The sequence below is a fragment of the Balaenoptera acutorostrata genome, chromosome 10 (assembly GCF_949987535.1).
Source record: "Balaenoptera acutorostrata chromosome 10, mBalAcu1.1, whole genome shotgun sequence".
Taxonomy (NCBI): domain Eukaryota; kingdom Metazoa; phylum Chordata; class Mammalia; order Artiodactyla; family Balaenopteridae; genus Balaenoptera; species Balaenoptera acutorostrata.
This window is the reverse complement of record NC_080073.1, coordinates 59,009,861-59,026,620: the sequence shown is the minus strand read 5'-3', so window position 1 is coordinate 59,026,620 and position 16,760 is coordinate 59,009,861.

Below are 16,760 nucleotides of genomic sequence, written 5' to 3'. Positions count from 1 at the left end.
GTTTTAAAAGAAGCAAAGCCCCGATAGCTTACCTAGAGCGTTCCTTGAGAGAGGCCGTTTGCTACACGGCGAACTCCGTGCCAAGAAAACGTTGTTCAGGGAAGGGACCAGTGTGTAGCTAGAGTGTATATTTACTTGGAAGAAATCACAAGGAGGTAGGCCGCGTGTTCGCTGGAAACGGGGCCTGATGGCACAGGCCTTGCTTTCCCATTTTGAATGCTCCATTCATGCTGCCTTGAAATTCCCTAAATAACAGTTTTAGGACGGGTCTCTAGTCACTGTAGGCAGGGCTCTGGGAAGGGAACGAGTGTTCTCTATATCAACAGGGTGCTTTCATAGCCTGGTTGGGAGCTCCTCCTGAGACGCTCTAGATCTAAAAGGAAACTTGACGTGAATCCTTTCCTCAAGATAAAGCCTTGAATAGCCTGCCGAAGCGGAAGCTTGGAGCAGAGTCCTTGAGGCCTAACTTTAGGTCTGCTTTCTTTTAACGTTAGTAAGCTTTCAGGTCACCAGGACCTGGCGTGGGCACCCTATTCCCTGCAAGAACACCTAGTACCAGCAGGCTCCACTAGGAAGCTTGGAGCAGAGTCCGTGAGGCCTAACTTTAGGTCTGCTTTCTTTTAACGTTAGTAAGCTTTCAGGTCACCAGGACCTCGCGAAGGCACGTATTCCCTGCAAGAACACCGAGTACCGGCAGGCTCCCCTGTGCTGCTAAGAAACATCCAGGCCCGGAAACCTTTCCCAGTCACTCTTTGTATGCTGAATGTAGGGCAACACACTGCACTTTTCCTTGGTAGACCTAGGTATCCTCAGCACTCCAACAGCTCCAGGAAATCTGTTCTCTTACATCCTACATATCATGCAAATCTGCCTCATTGCCCTAGGCTGAGCGGCACTGAGAAAGCAAAACTGCTTCGCACTCCTTCTACAGAGTCATACCTTAAGACCCCATACTTACTGGAGAAAGTCATCTTGCGTTCCAGCTGTAAACAAAGCACAGTTTTCCTCTAACACTGCAGGGTTTTACAAGAAGCAAAGCCCCGATAGCTTACCTAGAGCATTCCTTTGGAGAGGCCGTTTGCTACTCGGCGAAGTCCGTGCCACGAAAACGTTATTCAAGGAAGGGACCAGTGTGTAGCTAGAGTGTATATTTACTTGGAAGAAATCACAAGGAGGTAGGCCACGTGTTCGCTGGAAACGGGGACTGATGGCACTGGCACAGGCCTTGCTTTCCCATTTTGAATGCTCCATTCATGCTGCCTTGAAATTCCCTAAATAACAGTTTTAGGACGGGTCTCTAGTCATTGTACGCAGGGCTCTGGGAAGGGAACGAGTGTTCTCTATATCAACAGGGTGCTTTCATAGCCTGGGTGGGAGCTCCTCCTGAGACGCTCTAGATCTAAAAGGAAACTTGACGTGAGTCCTTTCCTCAAGGTAAAGCCCTGAATAGCCTGCCGAAGCGGAAGCTTGGAGCAGAGTCCTTGAAGCATTAGCTTTAGAGCTGTTTTCTTTTAAGGTTAGTAAGCTTTCAGTACACCGAGGACCTCAAGTGGGGACCCTTTTCCTTGCAAGAACACCTAGTGCCAGCAGCCTCCACTAGGCTGCTAAGAAACATCCAGGCCCGGAAAACTTTCCCAGTCACTCTGTGTATGCTGAGTGTAGGGCAACACACTGCACTCTTCCTTGGGAGACCTAGGTTTCCTCAACACTCCAACAGCTCCAGGAAATCTGTTCTCTTACCTCCTAGGTGTCATGCAAATCTGCCTCATTGCCCTAGGCTGAGCGGCTCTGAGAAACCAAAACTGCTTCCCATTCTTTCTACAGAGTCATACCTTAAGACCCCATACTTACAGGAGAAAGTCAGCTTGCGTTCCTGCTGTAAACAAAGCACAGTTCTTCCTCTTACACTGCAGGGTTTTACAAGAAGCAAAGCCACGATAGCTTACCTAGAGCGTTCCTAGAGAGAGGCAGTTGGCTACACAGCGAACGCCGTGCCAAGAAAACTTTATTCAGGCAAGGGACCAGTGTGTAGCTATATGTTTATTTACTTGGAAGAAATCACAAGGAGGTAGGCCGCTTGTTCGCTGGAAACGGGGCCTGATGGCACAGGCCTTTCTTTCCCATTTTGAATGCTCCATTCATGCTGCCTTGAAATTCCCTAAATAACAGTTTTAGGACTGGTCTCTAGTCACTGTAGGCAGGGCTCTGGGAAGGGAACGAGTGTGCTCTATATCAACAGGGTGCTTTCATAGCCTGGGTAGGAGCTCCACCTGAGACGCTCTAGAGCTAAAAGGAAACTTGACGTGAGTCCTTTCCTCAAGGTAAAGCCTTGAATAGCCTGCCGAAGCGGAAGCTTGGAGCAGAGTCCTTGAAGCATTAGCTTTAGGTCTGTTTTCTTTTAAGGTTAGGAAGCTTTCAGGACACCGAGGACCTCGCGTGGGCCCCCTATTCCTTGCAAGAACACCTAGTACCAGCAGGCTCCACTAGGAAGCTTGGAGCAGAGTCCGTGAGGCCTAACTTTAGGTCTGCTTTCTTTTAGCGTTAGTAAGCTTTCAGGTCACCAGGACCTCGCGAGGGCAGGCACCCTATTCCCTGCAAGAACATCGAGTACCGGCAGGCTCCCCTGGGCTCCTAAGAAACATCCAGGCCCGGACACCTTTCCGAGTCACTCTGTGTATGCTGAGTGTAGGGCAACACACTGCACTCTTCCTTGGGAGACCTAGGTTTCCTCAGCACTCCAACAGCTCCAGGAAATCTGTTCTCTTACATCCTACATGTCATTCAAATCTGCCTCATTGTCCTAGGCTGAGCGGTACTGAGAAACCAAAACTGCTTCGCACTCCTTCTACAGAGTCTTACCTTAAGACCCCATACTTACAGGAGAAAGTCAGCTTGCGTTCCGGCTGTAACCAAAGCACAGTTCTTCCTCTTACACTGCAGGGTTTTAGAAGAAGCTAAGCCCCGATAGCTTACCTAGAGCGTTCCTTGGGAGAGGCCGTTTGCTACACGGCGAACTCCGTGCCAAGAAAACGTTATTCAGGGAAGGGACCAGTGTGTAGCTAGAGTGTATATTTACTTGGAAGAAATCACAAGGAGGTAGGCCGCGTGTTCGCTGGAAACGGGGCCTGATGGCACAGGCCTTGCTTTCCCATTTTAAATGCTCCATTCATGCTGCCTTGAAATTCCCTAAATAACAGTTTTAGGACGGGTCTCTAGTCACTGTAGGAAGGGAACGAGTGTTGTCTATATCAACAGGGTGCTTTCATAGCCTGGGTAGGAGCTCCACCTGAGACGCTCTAGAGCTAAAAGGAAACTTGACGTGAGTCCTTTCCTCAAGGTAAAGCCTTGAATAGCCTGCCGAAGCGGAAGCTTGGAGCAGAGTCCTTGAAGCATTAGCTTTAGAGCTGTTTTCTTTTAAGGTTAGTAAGCTTTCAGTACACCGAGGACCTCAAGTGGGGACCCTTTTCCTTGCAAGAACACCTAGTGCCAGCAGTCTCCACTAGGCTGCTAAGAAACATCCAGGCCCGGAAAACTTTCCCAGTCACTCTGTGTATGCTGAGTGTAGGGCAACACACTGCACTCTTCCTTGGGAGACCTAGGTTTCCTCAACACTCCAACAGCTCCAGGAAATCTGTTCTCTTACCTCCTAGGTGTCATGCAAATCTGCCTCATTGCCCTAGGCTGAGCGGCTCTGAGAAACCAAAACTGCTTCCCATTCTTTCTACAGAGTCATACCTTAAGACCCCATACTTACAGGAGAAAGTCAGCTTGCGTTCCTGCTGTAAACAAAGCACAGTTCTTCCTCTTACACTGCAGGGTTTTACAAGAAGCAAAGCCACGATAGCTTACCTAGAGCGTTCCTAGAGAGAGGCAGTTGGCTACACAGCGAACGCCGTGCCAAGAAAACTTTATTCAGGCAAGGGACCAGTGTGTAGCTATATGTTTATTTACTTGGAAGAAATCACAAGGAGGTAGGCCGCTTGTTCGCTGGAAACGGGGCCTGATGGCACAGGCCTTTCTTTCCCATTTTGAATGCTCCATTCATGCTGCCTTGAAATTCCCTAAATAACAGTTTTAGGACTGGTCTCTAGTCACTGTAGGCAGGGCTCTGGGAAGGGAACGAGTGTGCTCTATATCAACAGGGTGCTTTCATAGCCTGGGTAGGAGCTCCACCTGAGACGCTCTAGAGCTAAAAGGAAACTTGACGTGAGTCCTTTCCTCAAGGTAAAGCCTTGAATAGCCTGCCGAAGCGGAAGCTTGGAGCAGAGTCCTTGAAGCATTAGCTTTAGGTCTGTTTTCTTTTAAGGTTAGGAAGCTTTCAGGACACCGAGGACCTCGCGTGGGCCCCCTATTCCTTGCAAGAACACCTAGTACCAGCAGGCTCCACTAGGAAGCTTGGAGCAGAGTCCGTGAGGCCTAACTTTAGGTCTGCTTTCTTTTAGCGTTAGTAAGCTTTCAGGTCACCAGGACCTCGCGAGGGCAGGCACCCTATTCCCTGCAAGAACATCGAGTACCGGCAGGCTCCCCTGGGCTCCTAAGAAACATCCAGGCCCGGAAACCTTTCCGAGTCACTCTGTGTATGCTGAGTGTAGGGCAACACACTGCACTCTTCCTTGGGAGACCTAGGTTTCCTCAGCACTCCAACAGCTCCAGGAAATCTGTTCTCTTACATCCTACATGTCATTCAAATCTGCCTCATTGTCCTAGGCTGAGCGGTACTGAGAAACCAAAACTGCTTCGCACTCCTTCTACAGAGTCTTACCTTAAGACCCCATACTTACAGGAGAAAGTCAGCTTGCGTTCCGGCTGTAACCAAAGCACAGTTCTTCCTCTTACACTGCAGGGTTTTAGAAGAAGCTAAGCCCCGATAGCTTACCTAGAGCGTTCCTTGGGAGAGGCCGTTTGCTACACGGCGAACTCCGTGCCAAGAAAACGTTATTCAGGGAAGGGACCAGTGTGTAGCTAGAGTGTATATTTACTTGGAAGAAATCACAAGGAGGTAGGCCGCGTGTTCGCTGGAAAAGGGGCCTGATGGCACAGGCCTTGCTTTCCCATTTTAAATGCTCCATTCATGCTGCCTTGAAATTCCCTAAATAACAGTTTTAGGACGGGTCTCTAGTCACTGTAGGCAGGGCTCTGGGAAGGGAACGAGTGTTGTCTATATCAACAGGGTGCTTTCATAGCCTGGGTAGGAGCTCCACCTGAGACGCTCTAGAGCTAAAAGGAAACTTGACGTGAGTCCTTTCCTCAAGGTAAAGCCTTGAATAGCCTGCCGAATCGGAAGCTTGGAGCAGAGTTCTTGAGGCCTACTTTAGGTCTGCTTTCTTTTAACGTTAGTAAGCTTTCAGGTCACCAGGACCTGGCGTGGGCACCCTATTCCCTGCAAGAACACCGAGTTCCAGCAGGCTCCAATAGGCTGCAAAGAAACATCCAGGCCCGGAAACCTTTCCGAGTCACTCTGTGTATGCTGAGTGTAGGGCAACACACTGCACTCTTCCTTGGGAGACCTAGGTTTCCTCAGCACTCCAACAGCTCCAGGAAATCTGTTCTCTTACATCCTACATGTCATTCAAATCTGCCTCATTGTCCTAGGCTGAGCGGTACTGAGAAACCAAAACTGCTTCGCACTCCTTCTACAGAGTCTTACCTTAAGACCCCATACTTACAGGAGAAAGTCAGCTTGCGTTCCGGCTGTAACCAAAGCACAGTTCTTCCTCTTACACTGCAGGGTTTTAGAAGAAGCTAAGCCCCGATAGCTTACCTAGAGCGTTCCTTGGGAGAGGCCGTTTGCTACACGGCGAACTCCGTGCCAAGAAAACGTTATTCAGGGAAGGGACCAGTGTGTAGCTAGAGTGTATATTTACTTGGAAGAAATCACAAGGAGGTAGGCCGCGTGTTCGCTGGAAACGGGGCCTGATGGCACAGGCCTTGCTTTCCCATTTTAAATGCTCCATTCATGCTGCCTTGAAATTCCCTAAATAACAGTTTTAGGACGGGTCTCTAGTCACTGAAGGCAGGGCTCTGGGAAGGGAACGAGTGTTGTCTATATCAACAGGGTGCTTTCATAGCCTGGGTAGGAGCTCCACCTGAGACGCTCTAGAGCTAAAAGGAAACTTGACGTGAGTCCTTTCCTCAAGGTAAAGCCTTGAATAGCCTGCCGAATCGGAAGCTTGGAGCAGAGTTCTTGAGGCCTACTTTAGGTCTGCTTTCTTTTAACGTTAGTAAGCTTTCAGGTCACCAGGACCTGGCGTGGGCACCCTATTCCCTGCAAGAACACCGAGTTCCAGCAGGCTCCACTAGGCTGCAAAGAAACATCCAGGCCCGGAAACCTTTCCAAGTCACTCTGTGTATGCTGAGTGTAGGGCAACACACTGCACTCTTCCTTGGGAGACCTAGGTTTCCTCAGCACTCCGACAGCTCCAGGAAATCTGTTCTCTTACATCCTACATGTCATGCAAATCTGCCTCATTGCCCTAGGCTGAGCGGCACTGAGAAACCAAAACTGCTTCGCACTCCTTCTACGGAGTCATACCTTAAGACCCCATACTTACTGGAGAAAGTCATCTTGCGTTCCTGCTGTAAACAATGCACAGTTCTTCCTCTTACACTGCAGGGTTTTACAAGAAGCAAAGCCCCGATAGCTTACCTAGAGCGTTCCTTGAGAGAGGCCGTTTGCTACACGGCGAACTCCGTGCCAAGAAAACGTTGTTCAGGGAAGGGACCAGTGTGTAGCTAGAGTGTATATTTACTTGGAAGAAATCACAAGGAGGTAGGCCGCGTGTTCGCTGGAAACGGGGCCTGATGGCACAGGCCTTGCTTTCCCATTTTGAATGCTCCATTCATGCTGCCTTGAAATTCCCTAAATAACAGTTTTAGGACGGGTCTCTAGTCACTGTAGGCAGGGCTCTGGGAAGGGAACGAGTGTTCTCTATATCAACAGGGTGCTTTCATAGCCTGGTTGGGAGCTCCTCCTGAGACGCTCTAGATCTAAAAGGAAACTTGACGTGAATCCTTTCCTCAAGATAAAGCCTTGAATAGCCTGCCGAAGCGGAAGCTTGGAGCAGAGTCCTTGAGGCCTAACTTTAGGTCTGCTTTCTTTTAACGTTAGTAAGCTTTCAGGTCACCAGGACCTGGCGTGGGCACCCTATTCCCTGCAAGAACACCTAGTACCAGCAGGCTCCACTAGGAAGCTTGGAGCAGAGTCCGTGAGGCCTAACTTTAGGTCTGCTTTCTTTTAACGTTAGTAAGCTTTCAGGTCACCAGGACCTCGCGAAGGCACGTATTCCCTGCAAGAACACCGAGTACCGGCAGGCTCCCCTGTGCTGCTAAGAAACATCCAGGCCCGGAAACCTTTCCCAGTCACTCTTTGTATGCTGAATGTAGGGCAACACACTGCACTTTTCCTTGGTAGACCTAGGTATCCTCAGCACTCCAACAGCTCCAGGAAATCTGTTCTCTTACATCCTACATATCATGCAAATCTGCCTCATTGCCCTAGGCTGAGCGGCACTGAGAAAGCAAAACTGCTTCGCACTCCTTCTACAGAGTCATACCTTAAGACCCCATACTTACTGGAGAAAGTCATCTTGCGTTCCAGCTGTAAACAAAGCACAGTTTTCCTCTAACACTGCAGGGTTTTACAAGAAGCAAAGCCCCGATAGCTTACCTAGAGCATTCCTTTGGAGAGGCCGTTTGCTACTCGGCGAAGTCCGTGCCACGAAAACGTTATTCAAGGAAGGGACCAGTGTGTAGCTAGAGTGTATATTTACTTGGAAGAAATCACAAGGAGGTAGGCCACGTGTTCGCTGGAAACGGGGACTGATGGCACTGGCACAGGCCTTGCTTTCCCATTTTGAATGCTCCATTCATGCTGCCTTGAAATTCCCTAAATAACAGTTTTAGGACGGGTCTCTAGTCATTGTACGCAGGGCTCTGGGAAGGGAACGAGTGTTCTCTATATCAACAGGGTGCTTTCATAGCCTGGGTGGGAGCTCCTCCTGAGACGCTCTAGATCTAAAAGGAAACTTGACGTGAGTCCTTTCCTCAAGGTAAAGCCCTGAATAGCCTGCCGAAGCGGAAGCTTGGAGCAGAGTCCTTGAAGCATTAGCTTTAGAGCTGTTTTCTTTTAAGGTTAGTAAGCTTTCAGTACACCGAGGACCTCAAGTGGGGACCCTTTTCCTTGCAAGAACACCTAGTGCCAGCAGCCTCCACTAGGCTGCTAAGAAACATCCAGGCCCGGAAAACTTTCCCAGTCACTCTGTGTATGCTGAGTGTAGGGCAACACACTGCACTCTTCCTTGGGAGACCTAGGTTTCCTCAACACTCCAACAGCTCCAGGAAATCTGTTCTCTTACCTCCTAGGTGTCATGCAAATCTGCCTCATTGCCCTAGGCTGAGCGGCTCTGAGAAACCAAAACTGCTTCCCATTCTTTCTACAGAGTCATACCTTAAGACCCCATACTTACAGGAGAAAGTCAGCTTGCGTTCCTGCTGTAAACAAAGCACAGTTCTTCCTCTTACACTGCAGGGTTTTACAAGAAGCAAAGCCACGATAGCTTACCTAGAGCGTTCCTAGAGAGAGGCAGTTGGCTACACAGCGAACGCCGTGCCAAGAAAACTTTATTCAGGCAAGGGACCAGTGTGTAGCTATATGTTTATTTACTTGGAAGAAATCACAAGGAGGTAGGCCGCTTGTTCGCTGGAAACGGGGCCTGATGGCACAGGCCTTTCTTTCCCATTTTGAATGCTCCATTCATGCTGCCTTGAAATTCCCTAAATAACAGTTTTAGGACTGGTCTCTAGTCACTGTAGGCAGGGCTCTGGGAAGGGAACGAGTGTGCTCTATATCAACAGGGTGCTTTCATAGCCTGGGTAGGAGCTCCACCTGAGACGCTCTAGAGCTAAAAGGAAACTTGACGTGAGTCCTTTCCTCAAGGTAAAGCCTTGAATAGCCTGCCGAAGCGGAAGCTTGGAGCAGAGTCCTTGAAGCATTAGCTTTAGGTCTGTTTTCTTTTAAGGTTAGGAAGCTTTCAGGACACCGAGGACCTCGCGTGGGCCCCCTATTCCTTGCAAGAACACCTAGTACCAGCAGGCTCCACTAGGAAGCTTGGAGCAGAGTCCGTGAGGCCTAACTTTAGGTCTGCTTTCTTTTAGCGTTAGTAAGCTTTCAGGTCACCAGGACCTCGCGAGGGCAGGCACCCTATTCCCTGCAAGAACATCGAGTACCGGCAGGCTCCCCTGGGCTCCTAAGAAACATCCAGGCCCGGACACCTTTCCGAGTCACTCTGTGTATGCTGAGTGTAGGGCAACACACTGCACTCTTCCTTGGGAGACCTAGGTTTCCTCAGCACTCCAACAGCTCCAGGAAATCTGTTCTCTTACATCCTACATGTCATTCAAATCTGCCTCATTGTCCTAGGCTGAGCGGTACTGAGAAACCAAAACTGCTTCACACTCCTTCTACAGAGTCTTACCTTAAGACCCCATACTTACAGGAGAAAGTCAGCTTGCGTTCCGGCTGTAACCAAAGCACAGTTCTTCCTCTTACACTGCAGGGTTTTAGAAGAAGCTAAGCCCCGATAGCTTACCTAGAGCGTTCCTTGGGAGAGGCCGTTTGCTACACGGCGAACTCCGTGCCAAGAAAACGTTATTCAGGGAAGGGACCAGTGTGTAGCTAGAGTGTATATTTACTTGGAAGAAATCACAAGGAGGTAGGCCGCGTGTTCGCTGAAAACGGGGCCTGATGGCACAGGCCTTGCTTTCCCATTTTAAATGCTCCATTCATGCTGCCTTGAAATTCCCTAAATAACAGTTTTAGGACGGGTCTCTAGTCACTGTAGGCAGGGCTCTGGGAAGGGAACGAGTGTTGTTTATATCAACAGGGTGCTTTCATAGCCTGGGTAGGAGCTCCACCTGAGACGCTCTATAGCTAAAAGGAAACTTGACGTGAGTCCTTTCCTCAAGGTAAAGCCTTGAATAGCCTGCCGAATCGGAAGCTTGGAGCAGAGTTCTTGAGGCCTACTTTAGGTCTGCTTTCTTTTAACGTTAGTAAGCTTTCAGGTCACCAGGACCTGGCGTGGGCACCCTATTCCCTGCAAGAACACCGAGTTCCAGCAGGCTCCACTAGGCTGCAAAGAAACATCCAGGCCCGGAAACCTTTCCAAGTCACTCTGTGTATGCTGAGTGTAGGGCAACACACTGCACTCTTCCTTGGGAGACCTAGGTTTCCTCAGCACTCCGACAGCTCCAGGAAATCTGTTCTCTTACATCCTACATGTCATGCAAATCTGCCTCATTGCCCTAGGCTGAGCGGCACTGAGAAACCAAAACTGCTTCGCACTCCTTCTACGGAGTCATACCTTAAGACCCCATACTTACTGGAGAAAGTCATCTTGCGTTCCTGCTGTAAACAATGCACAGTTCTTCCTCTTACACTGCAGGGTTTTACAAGAAGCAAAGCCCCGATAGCTTACCTAGAGCGTTCCTTGAGAGAGGCCGTTTGCTACACGGCGAACTCCGTGCCAAGAAAACGTTGTTCAGGGAAGGGACCAGTGTGTAGCTAGAGTGTATATTTACTTGGAAGAAATCACAAGGAGGTAGGCCGCGTGTTCGCTGGAAACGGGGCCTGATGGCACAGGCCTTGCTTTCCCATTTTGAATGCTCCATTCATGCTGCCTTGAAATTCCCTAAATAACAGTTTTAGGACGGGTCTCTAGTCACTGTAGGCAGGGCTCTGGGAAGGGAACGAGTGTTCTCTATATCAACAGGGTGCTTTCATAGCCTGGTTGGGAGCTCCTCCTGAGACGCTCTAGATCTAAAAGGAAACTTGACGTGAATCCTTTCCTCAAGATAAAGCCTTGAATAGCCTGCCGAAGCGGAAGCTTGGAGCAGAGTCCTTGAGGCCTAACTTTAGGTCTGCTTTCTTTTAACGTTAGTAAGCTTTCAGGTCACCAGGACCTGGCGTGGGCACCCTATTCCCTGCAAGAACACCTAGTACCAGCAGGCTCCACTAGGAAGCTTGGAGCAGAGTCCGTGAGGCCTAACTTTAGGTCTGCTTTCTTTTAACGTTAGTAAGCTTTCAGGTCACCAGGACCTCGCGAAGGCACGTATTCCCTGCAAGAACACCGAGTACCGGCAGGCTCCCCTGTGCTGCTAAGAAACATCCAGGCCCGGAAACCTTTCCCAGTCACTCTTTGTATGCTGAATGTAGGGCAACACACTGCACTTTTCCTTGGTAGACCTAGGTATCCTCAGCACTCCAACAGCTCCAGGAAATCTGTTCTCTTACATCCTACATATCATGCAAATCTGCCTCATTGCCCTAGGCTGAGCGGCACTGAGAAAGCAAAACTGCTTCGCACTCCTTCTACAGAGTCATACCTTAAGACCCCATACTTACTGGAGAAAGTCATCTTGCGTTCCAGCTGTAAACAAAGCACAGTTTTCCTCTAACACTGCAGGGTTTTACAAGAAGCAAAGCCCCGATAGCTTACCTAGAGCATTCCTTTGGAGAGGCCGTTTGCTACTCGGCGAAGTCCGTGCCACGAAAACGTTATTCAAGGAAGGGACCAGTGTGTAGCTAGAGTGTATATTTACTTGGAAGAAATCACAAGGAGGTAGGCCACGTGTTCGCTGGAAACGGGGACTGATGGCACTGGCACAGGCCTTGCTTTCCCATTTTGAATGCTCCATTCATGCTGCCTTGAAATTCCCTAAATAACAGTTTTAGGACGGGTCTCTAGTCATTGTACGCAGGGCTCTGGGAAGGGAACGAGTGTTCTCTATATCAACAGGGTGCTTTCATAGCCTGGGTGGGAGCTCCTCCTGAGACGCTCTAGATCTAAAAGGAAACTTGACGTGAGTCCTTTCCTCAAGGTAAAGCCCTGAATAGCCTGCCGAAGCGGAAGCTTGGAGCAGAGTCCTTGAAGCATTAGCTTTAGAGCTGTTTTCTTTTAAGGTTAGTAAGCTTTCAGTACACCGAGGACCTCAAGTGGGGACCCTTTTCCTTGCAAGAACACCTAGTGCCAGCAGCCTCCACTAGGCTGCTAAGAAACATCCAGGCCCGGAAAACTTTCCCAGTCACTCTGTGTATGCTGAGTGTAGGGCAACACACTGCACTCTTCCTTGGGAGACCTAGGTTTCCTCAACACTCCAACAGCTCCAGGAAATCTGTTCTCTTACCTCCTAGGTGTCATGCAAATCTGCCTCATTGCCCTAGGCTGAGCGGCTCTGAGAAACCAAAACTGCTTCCCATTCTTTCTACAGAGTCATACCTTAAGACCCCATACTTACAGGAGAAAGTCAGCTTGCGTTCCTGCTGTAAACAAAGCACAGTTCTTCCTCTTACACTGCAGGGTTTTACAAGAAGCAAAGCCACGATAGCTTACCTAGAGCGTTCCTAGAGAGAGGCAGTTGGCTACACAGCGAACGCCGTGCCAAGAAAACTTTATTCAGGCAAGGGACCAGTGTGTAGCTATATGTTTATTTACTTGGAAGAAATCACAAGGAGGTAGGCCGCTTGTTCGCTGGAAACGGGGCCTGATGGCACAGGCCTTTCTTTCCCATTTTGAATGCTCCATTCATGCTGCCTTGAAATTCCCTAAATAACAGTTTTAGGACTGGTCTCTAGTCACTGTAGGCAGGGCTCTGGGAAGGGAACGAGTGTGCTCTATATCAACAGGGTGCTTTCATAGCCTGGGTAGGAGCTCCACCTGAGACGCTCTAGAGCTAAAAGGAAACTTGACGTGAGTCCTTTCCTCAAGGTAAAGCCTTGAATAGCCTGCCGAAGCGGAAGCTTGGAGCAGAGTCCTTGAAGCATTAGCTTTAGGTCTGTTTTCTTTTAAGGTTAGGAAGCTTTCAGGACACCGAGGACCTCGCGTGGGCCCCCTATTCCTTGCAAGAACACCTAGTACCAGCAGGCTCCACTAGGAAGCTTGGAGCAGAGTCCGTGAGGCCTAACTTTAGGTCTGCTTTCTTTTAGCGTTAGTAAGCTTTCAGGTCACCAGGACCTCGCGAGGGCAGGCACCCTATTCCCTGCAAGAACATCGAGTACCGGCAGGCTCCCCTGGGCTCCTAAGAAACATCCAGGCCCGGACACCTTTCCGAGTCACTCTGTGTATGCTGAGTGTAGGGCAACACACTGCACTCTTCCTTGGGAGACCTAGGTTTCCTCAGCACTCCAACAGCTCCAGGAAATCTGTTCTCTTACATCCTACATGTCATTCAAATCTGCCTCATTGTCCTAGGCTGAGCGGTACTGAGAAACCAAAACTGCTTCACACTCCTTCTACAGAGTCTTACCTTAAGACCCCATACTTACAGGAGAAAGTCAGCTTGCGTTCCGGCTGTAACCAAAGCACAGTTCTTCCTCTTACACTGCAGGGTTTTAGAAGAAGCTAAGCCCCGATAGCTTACCTAGAGCGTTCCTTGGGAGAGGCCGTTTGCTACACGGCGAACTCCGTGCCAAGAAAACGTTATTCAGGGAAGGGACCAGTGTGTAGCTAGAGTGTATATTTACTTGGAAGAAATCACAAGGAGGTAGGCCGCGTGTTCGCTGGAAACGGGGCCTGATGGCACAGGCCTTGCTTTCCCATTTTAAATGCTCCATTCATGCTGCCTTGAAATTCCCTAAATAACAGTTTTAGGACGGGTCTCTAGTCACTGTAGGCAGGGCTCTGGGAAGGGAACGAGTGTTGTTTATATCAACAGGGTGCTTTCATAGCCTGGGTAGGAGCTCCACCTGAGACGCTCTATAGCTAAAAGGAAACTTGACGTGAGTCCTTTCCTCAAGGTAAAGCCTTGAATAGCCTGCCGAATCGGAAGCTTGGAGCAGAGTTGTTGAGGCCTACTTTAGGTCTGCTTTCTTTTAACGTTAGTAAGCTTTCAGGTCACCAGGACCTGGCGTGGGCACCCTATTCCCTGCAAGAACACCGAGTTCCAGCAGGCTCCACTAGGCTGCAAAGAAACATCCAGGCCCGGAAACCTTTCCAAGTCACTCTGTGTATGCTGAGTGTAGGGCAACACACTGCACTCTTCCTTGGGAGACCTAGGTTTCCTCAGCCCTCCAACAGCTCCAGGAAATCTGTTCTCTTACATCCTACATGTCATGCAAATCTGCCTCATTGCCCTAGGCTGAGCGGTACTGAGAAACCAAAACTGCTTCGCACTCCTTCTACAGAGTCTTACCTTAAGACCCCATACTTACAGGAGAAAGTCAGCTTGCGTTCCGGCTGTAACCAAAGCACAGTTCTTCCTCTTACACTGCAGGGTTTTAGAAGAAGCTAAGCCCCGATAGCTTACCTAGAGCGTTCCTTGGGAGAGGCCGTTTGCTACACGGCGAACTCCGTGCCAAGAAAACGTTATTCAGGGAAGGGACCAGTGTGTAGCTAGAGTGTATATTTACTTGGAAGAAATCACAAGGAGGTAGGCCGCGTGTTCGCTGGAAACGGGGCCTGATGGCACAGGCCTTGCTTTCCCATTTTAAATGCTCCATTCATGCTGCCTTGAAATTCCCTAAATAACAGTTTTAGGACGGGTCTCTAGTCACTGAAGGCAGGGCTCTGGGAAGGGAACGAGTGTTGTCTATATCAACAGGGTGCTTTCATAGCCTGGGTAGGAGCTCCACCTGAGACGCTCTAGAGCTAAAAGGAAACTTGACGTGAGTCCTTTCCTCAAGGTAAAGCCTTGAATAGCCTGCCGAATCGGAAGCTTGGAGCAGAGTTCTTGAGGCCTACTTTAGGTCTGCTTTCTTTTAACGTTAGTAAGCTTTCAGGTCACCAGGACCTGGCGTGGGCACCCTATTCCCTGCAAGAACACCGAGTTCCAGCAGGCTCCAATAGGCTGCAAAGAAACATCCAGGCCCGGAAACCTTTCCGAGTCACTCTGTGTATGCTGAGTGTAGGGCAACACACTGCACTCTTCCTTGGGAGACCTAGGTTTCCTCAGCACTCCAACAGCTCCAGGAAATCTGTTCTCTTACATCCTACATGTCATTCAAATCTGCCTCATTGTCCTAGGCTGAGCGGTACTGAGAAACCAAAACTGCTTCGCACTCCTTCTACAGAGTCTTACCTTAAGACCCCATACTTACAGGAGAAAGTCAGCTTGCGTTCCGGCTGTAACCAAAGCACAGTTCTTCCTCTTACACTGCAGGGTTTTAGAAGAAGCTAAGCCCCGATAGCTTACCTAGAGCGTTCCTTGGGAGAGGCCGTTTGCTACACGGCGAACTCCGTGCCAAGAAAACGTTATTCAGGGAAGGGACCAGTGTGTAGCTAGAGTGTATATTTACTTGGAAGAAATCACAAGGAGGTAGGCCGCGTGTTCGCTGGAAACGGGGCCTGATGGCACAGGCCTTGCTTTCCCATTTTAAATGCTCCATTCATGCTGCCTTGAAATTCCCTAAATAACAGTTTTAGGACGGGTCTCTAGTCACTGAAGGCAGGGCTCTGGGAAGGGAACGAGTGTTGTCTATATCAACAGGGTGCTTTCATAGCCTGGGTAGGAGCTCCACCTGAGACGCTCTAGAGCTAAAAGGAAACTTGACGTGAGTCCTTTCCTCAAGGTAAAGCCTTGAATAGCCTGCCGAATCGGAAGCTTGGAGCAGAGTTCTTGAGGCCTACTTTAGGTCTGCTTTCTTTTAACGTTAGTAAGCTTTCAGGTCACCAGGACCTGGCGTGGGCACCCTATTCCCTGCAAGAACACCGAGTTCCAGCAGGCTCCACTAGGCTGCAAAGAAACATCCAGGCCCGGAAACCTTTCCAAGTCACTCTGTGTATGCTGAGTGTAGGGCAACACACTGCACTCTTCCTTGGGAGACCTAGGTTTCCTCAGCACTCCGACAGCTCCAGGAAATCTGTTCTCTTACATCCTACATGTCATGCAAATCTGCCTCATTGCCCTAGGCTGAGCGGCACTGAGAAACCAAAACTGCTTCGCACTCCTTCTACGGAGTCATACCTTAAGACCCCATACTTACTGGAGAAAGTCATCTTGCGTTCCTGCTGTAAACAATGCACAGTTCTTCCTCTTACACTGCAGGGTTTTACAAGAAGCAAAGCCCCGATAGCTTACCTAGAGCGTTCCTTGAGAGAGGCCGTTTGCTACACGGCGAACTCCGTGCCAAGAAAACGTTGTTCAGGGAAGGGACCAGTGTGTAGCTAGAGTGTATATTTACTTGGAAGAAATCACAAGGAGGTAGGCCGCGTGTTCGCTGGAAACGGGGCCTGATGGCACAGGCCTTGCTTTCCCATTTTGAATGCTCCATTCATGCTGCCTTGAAATTCCCTAAATAACAGTTTTAGGACGGGTCTCTAGTCACTGTAGGCAGGGCTCTGGGAAGGGAACGAGTGTTCTCTATATCAACAGGGTGCTTTCATAGCCTGGTTGGGAGCTCCTCCTGAGACGCTCTAGATCTAAAAGGAAACTTGACGTGAATCCTTTCCTCAAGATAAAGCCTTGAATAGCCTGCCGAAGCGGAAGCTTGGAGCAGAGTCCTTGAGGCCTAACTTTAGGTCTGCTTTCTTTTAACGTTAGTAAGCTTTCAGGTCACCAGGACCTGGCGTGGGCACCCTATTCCCTGCAAGAACACCTAGTACCAGCAGGCTCCACTAGGAAGCTTGGAGCAGAGTCCGTGAGGCCTAACTTTAGGTCTGCTTTCTTTTAACGTTAGTAAGCTTTCAGGTCACCAGGACCTCGCGAAGGCACGTATTCCCTGCAAGAACACCGAGTACCGGCAGGCTCCCCTGTGCTGCTAAGAAACATCC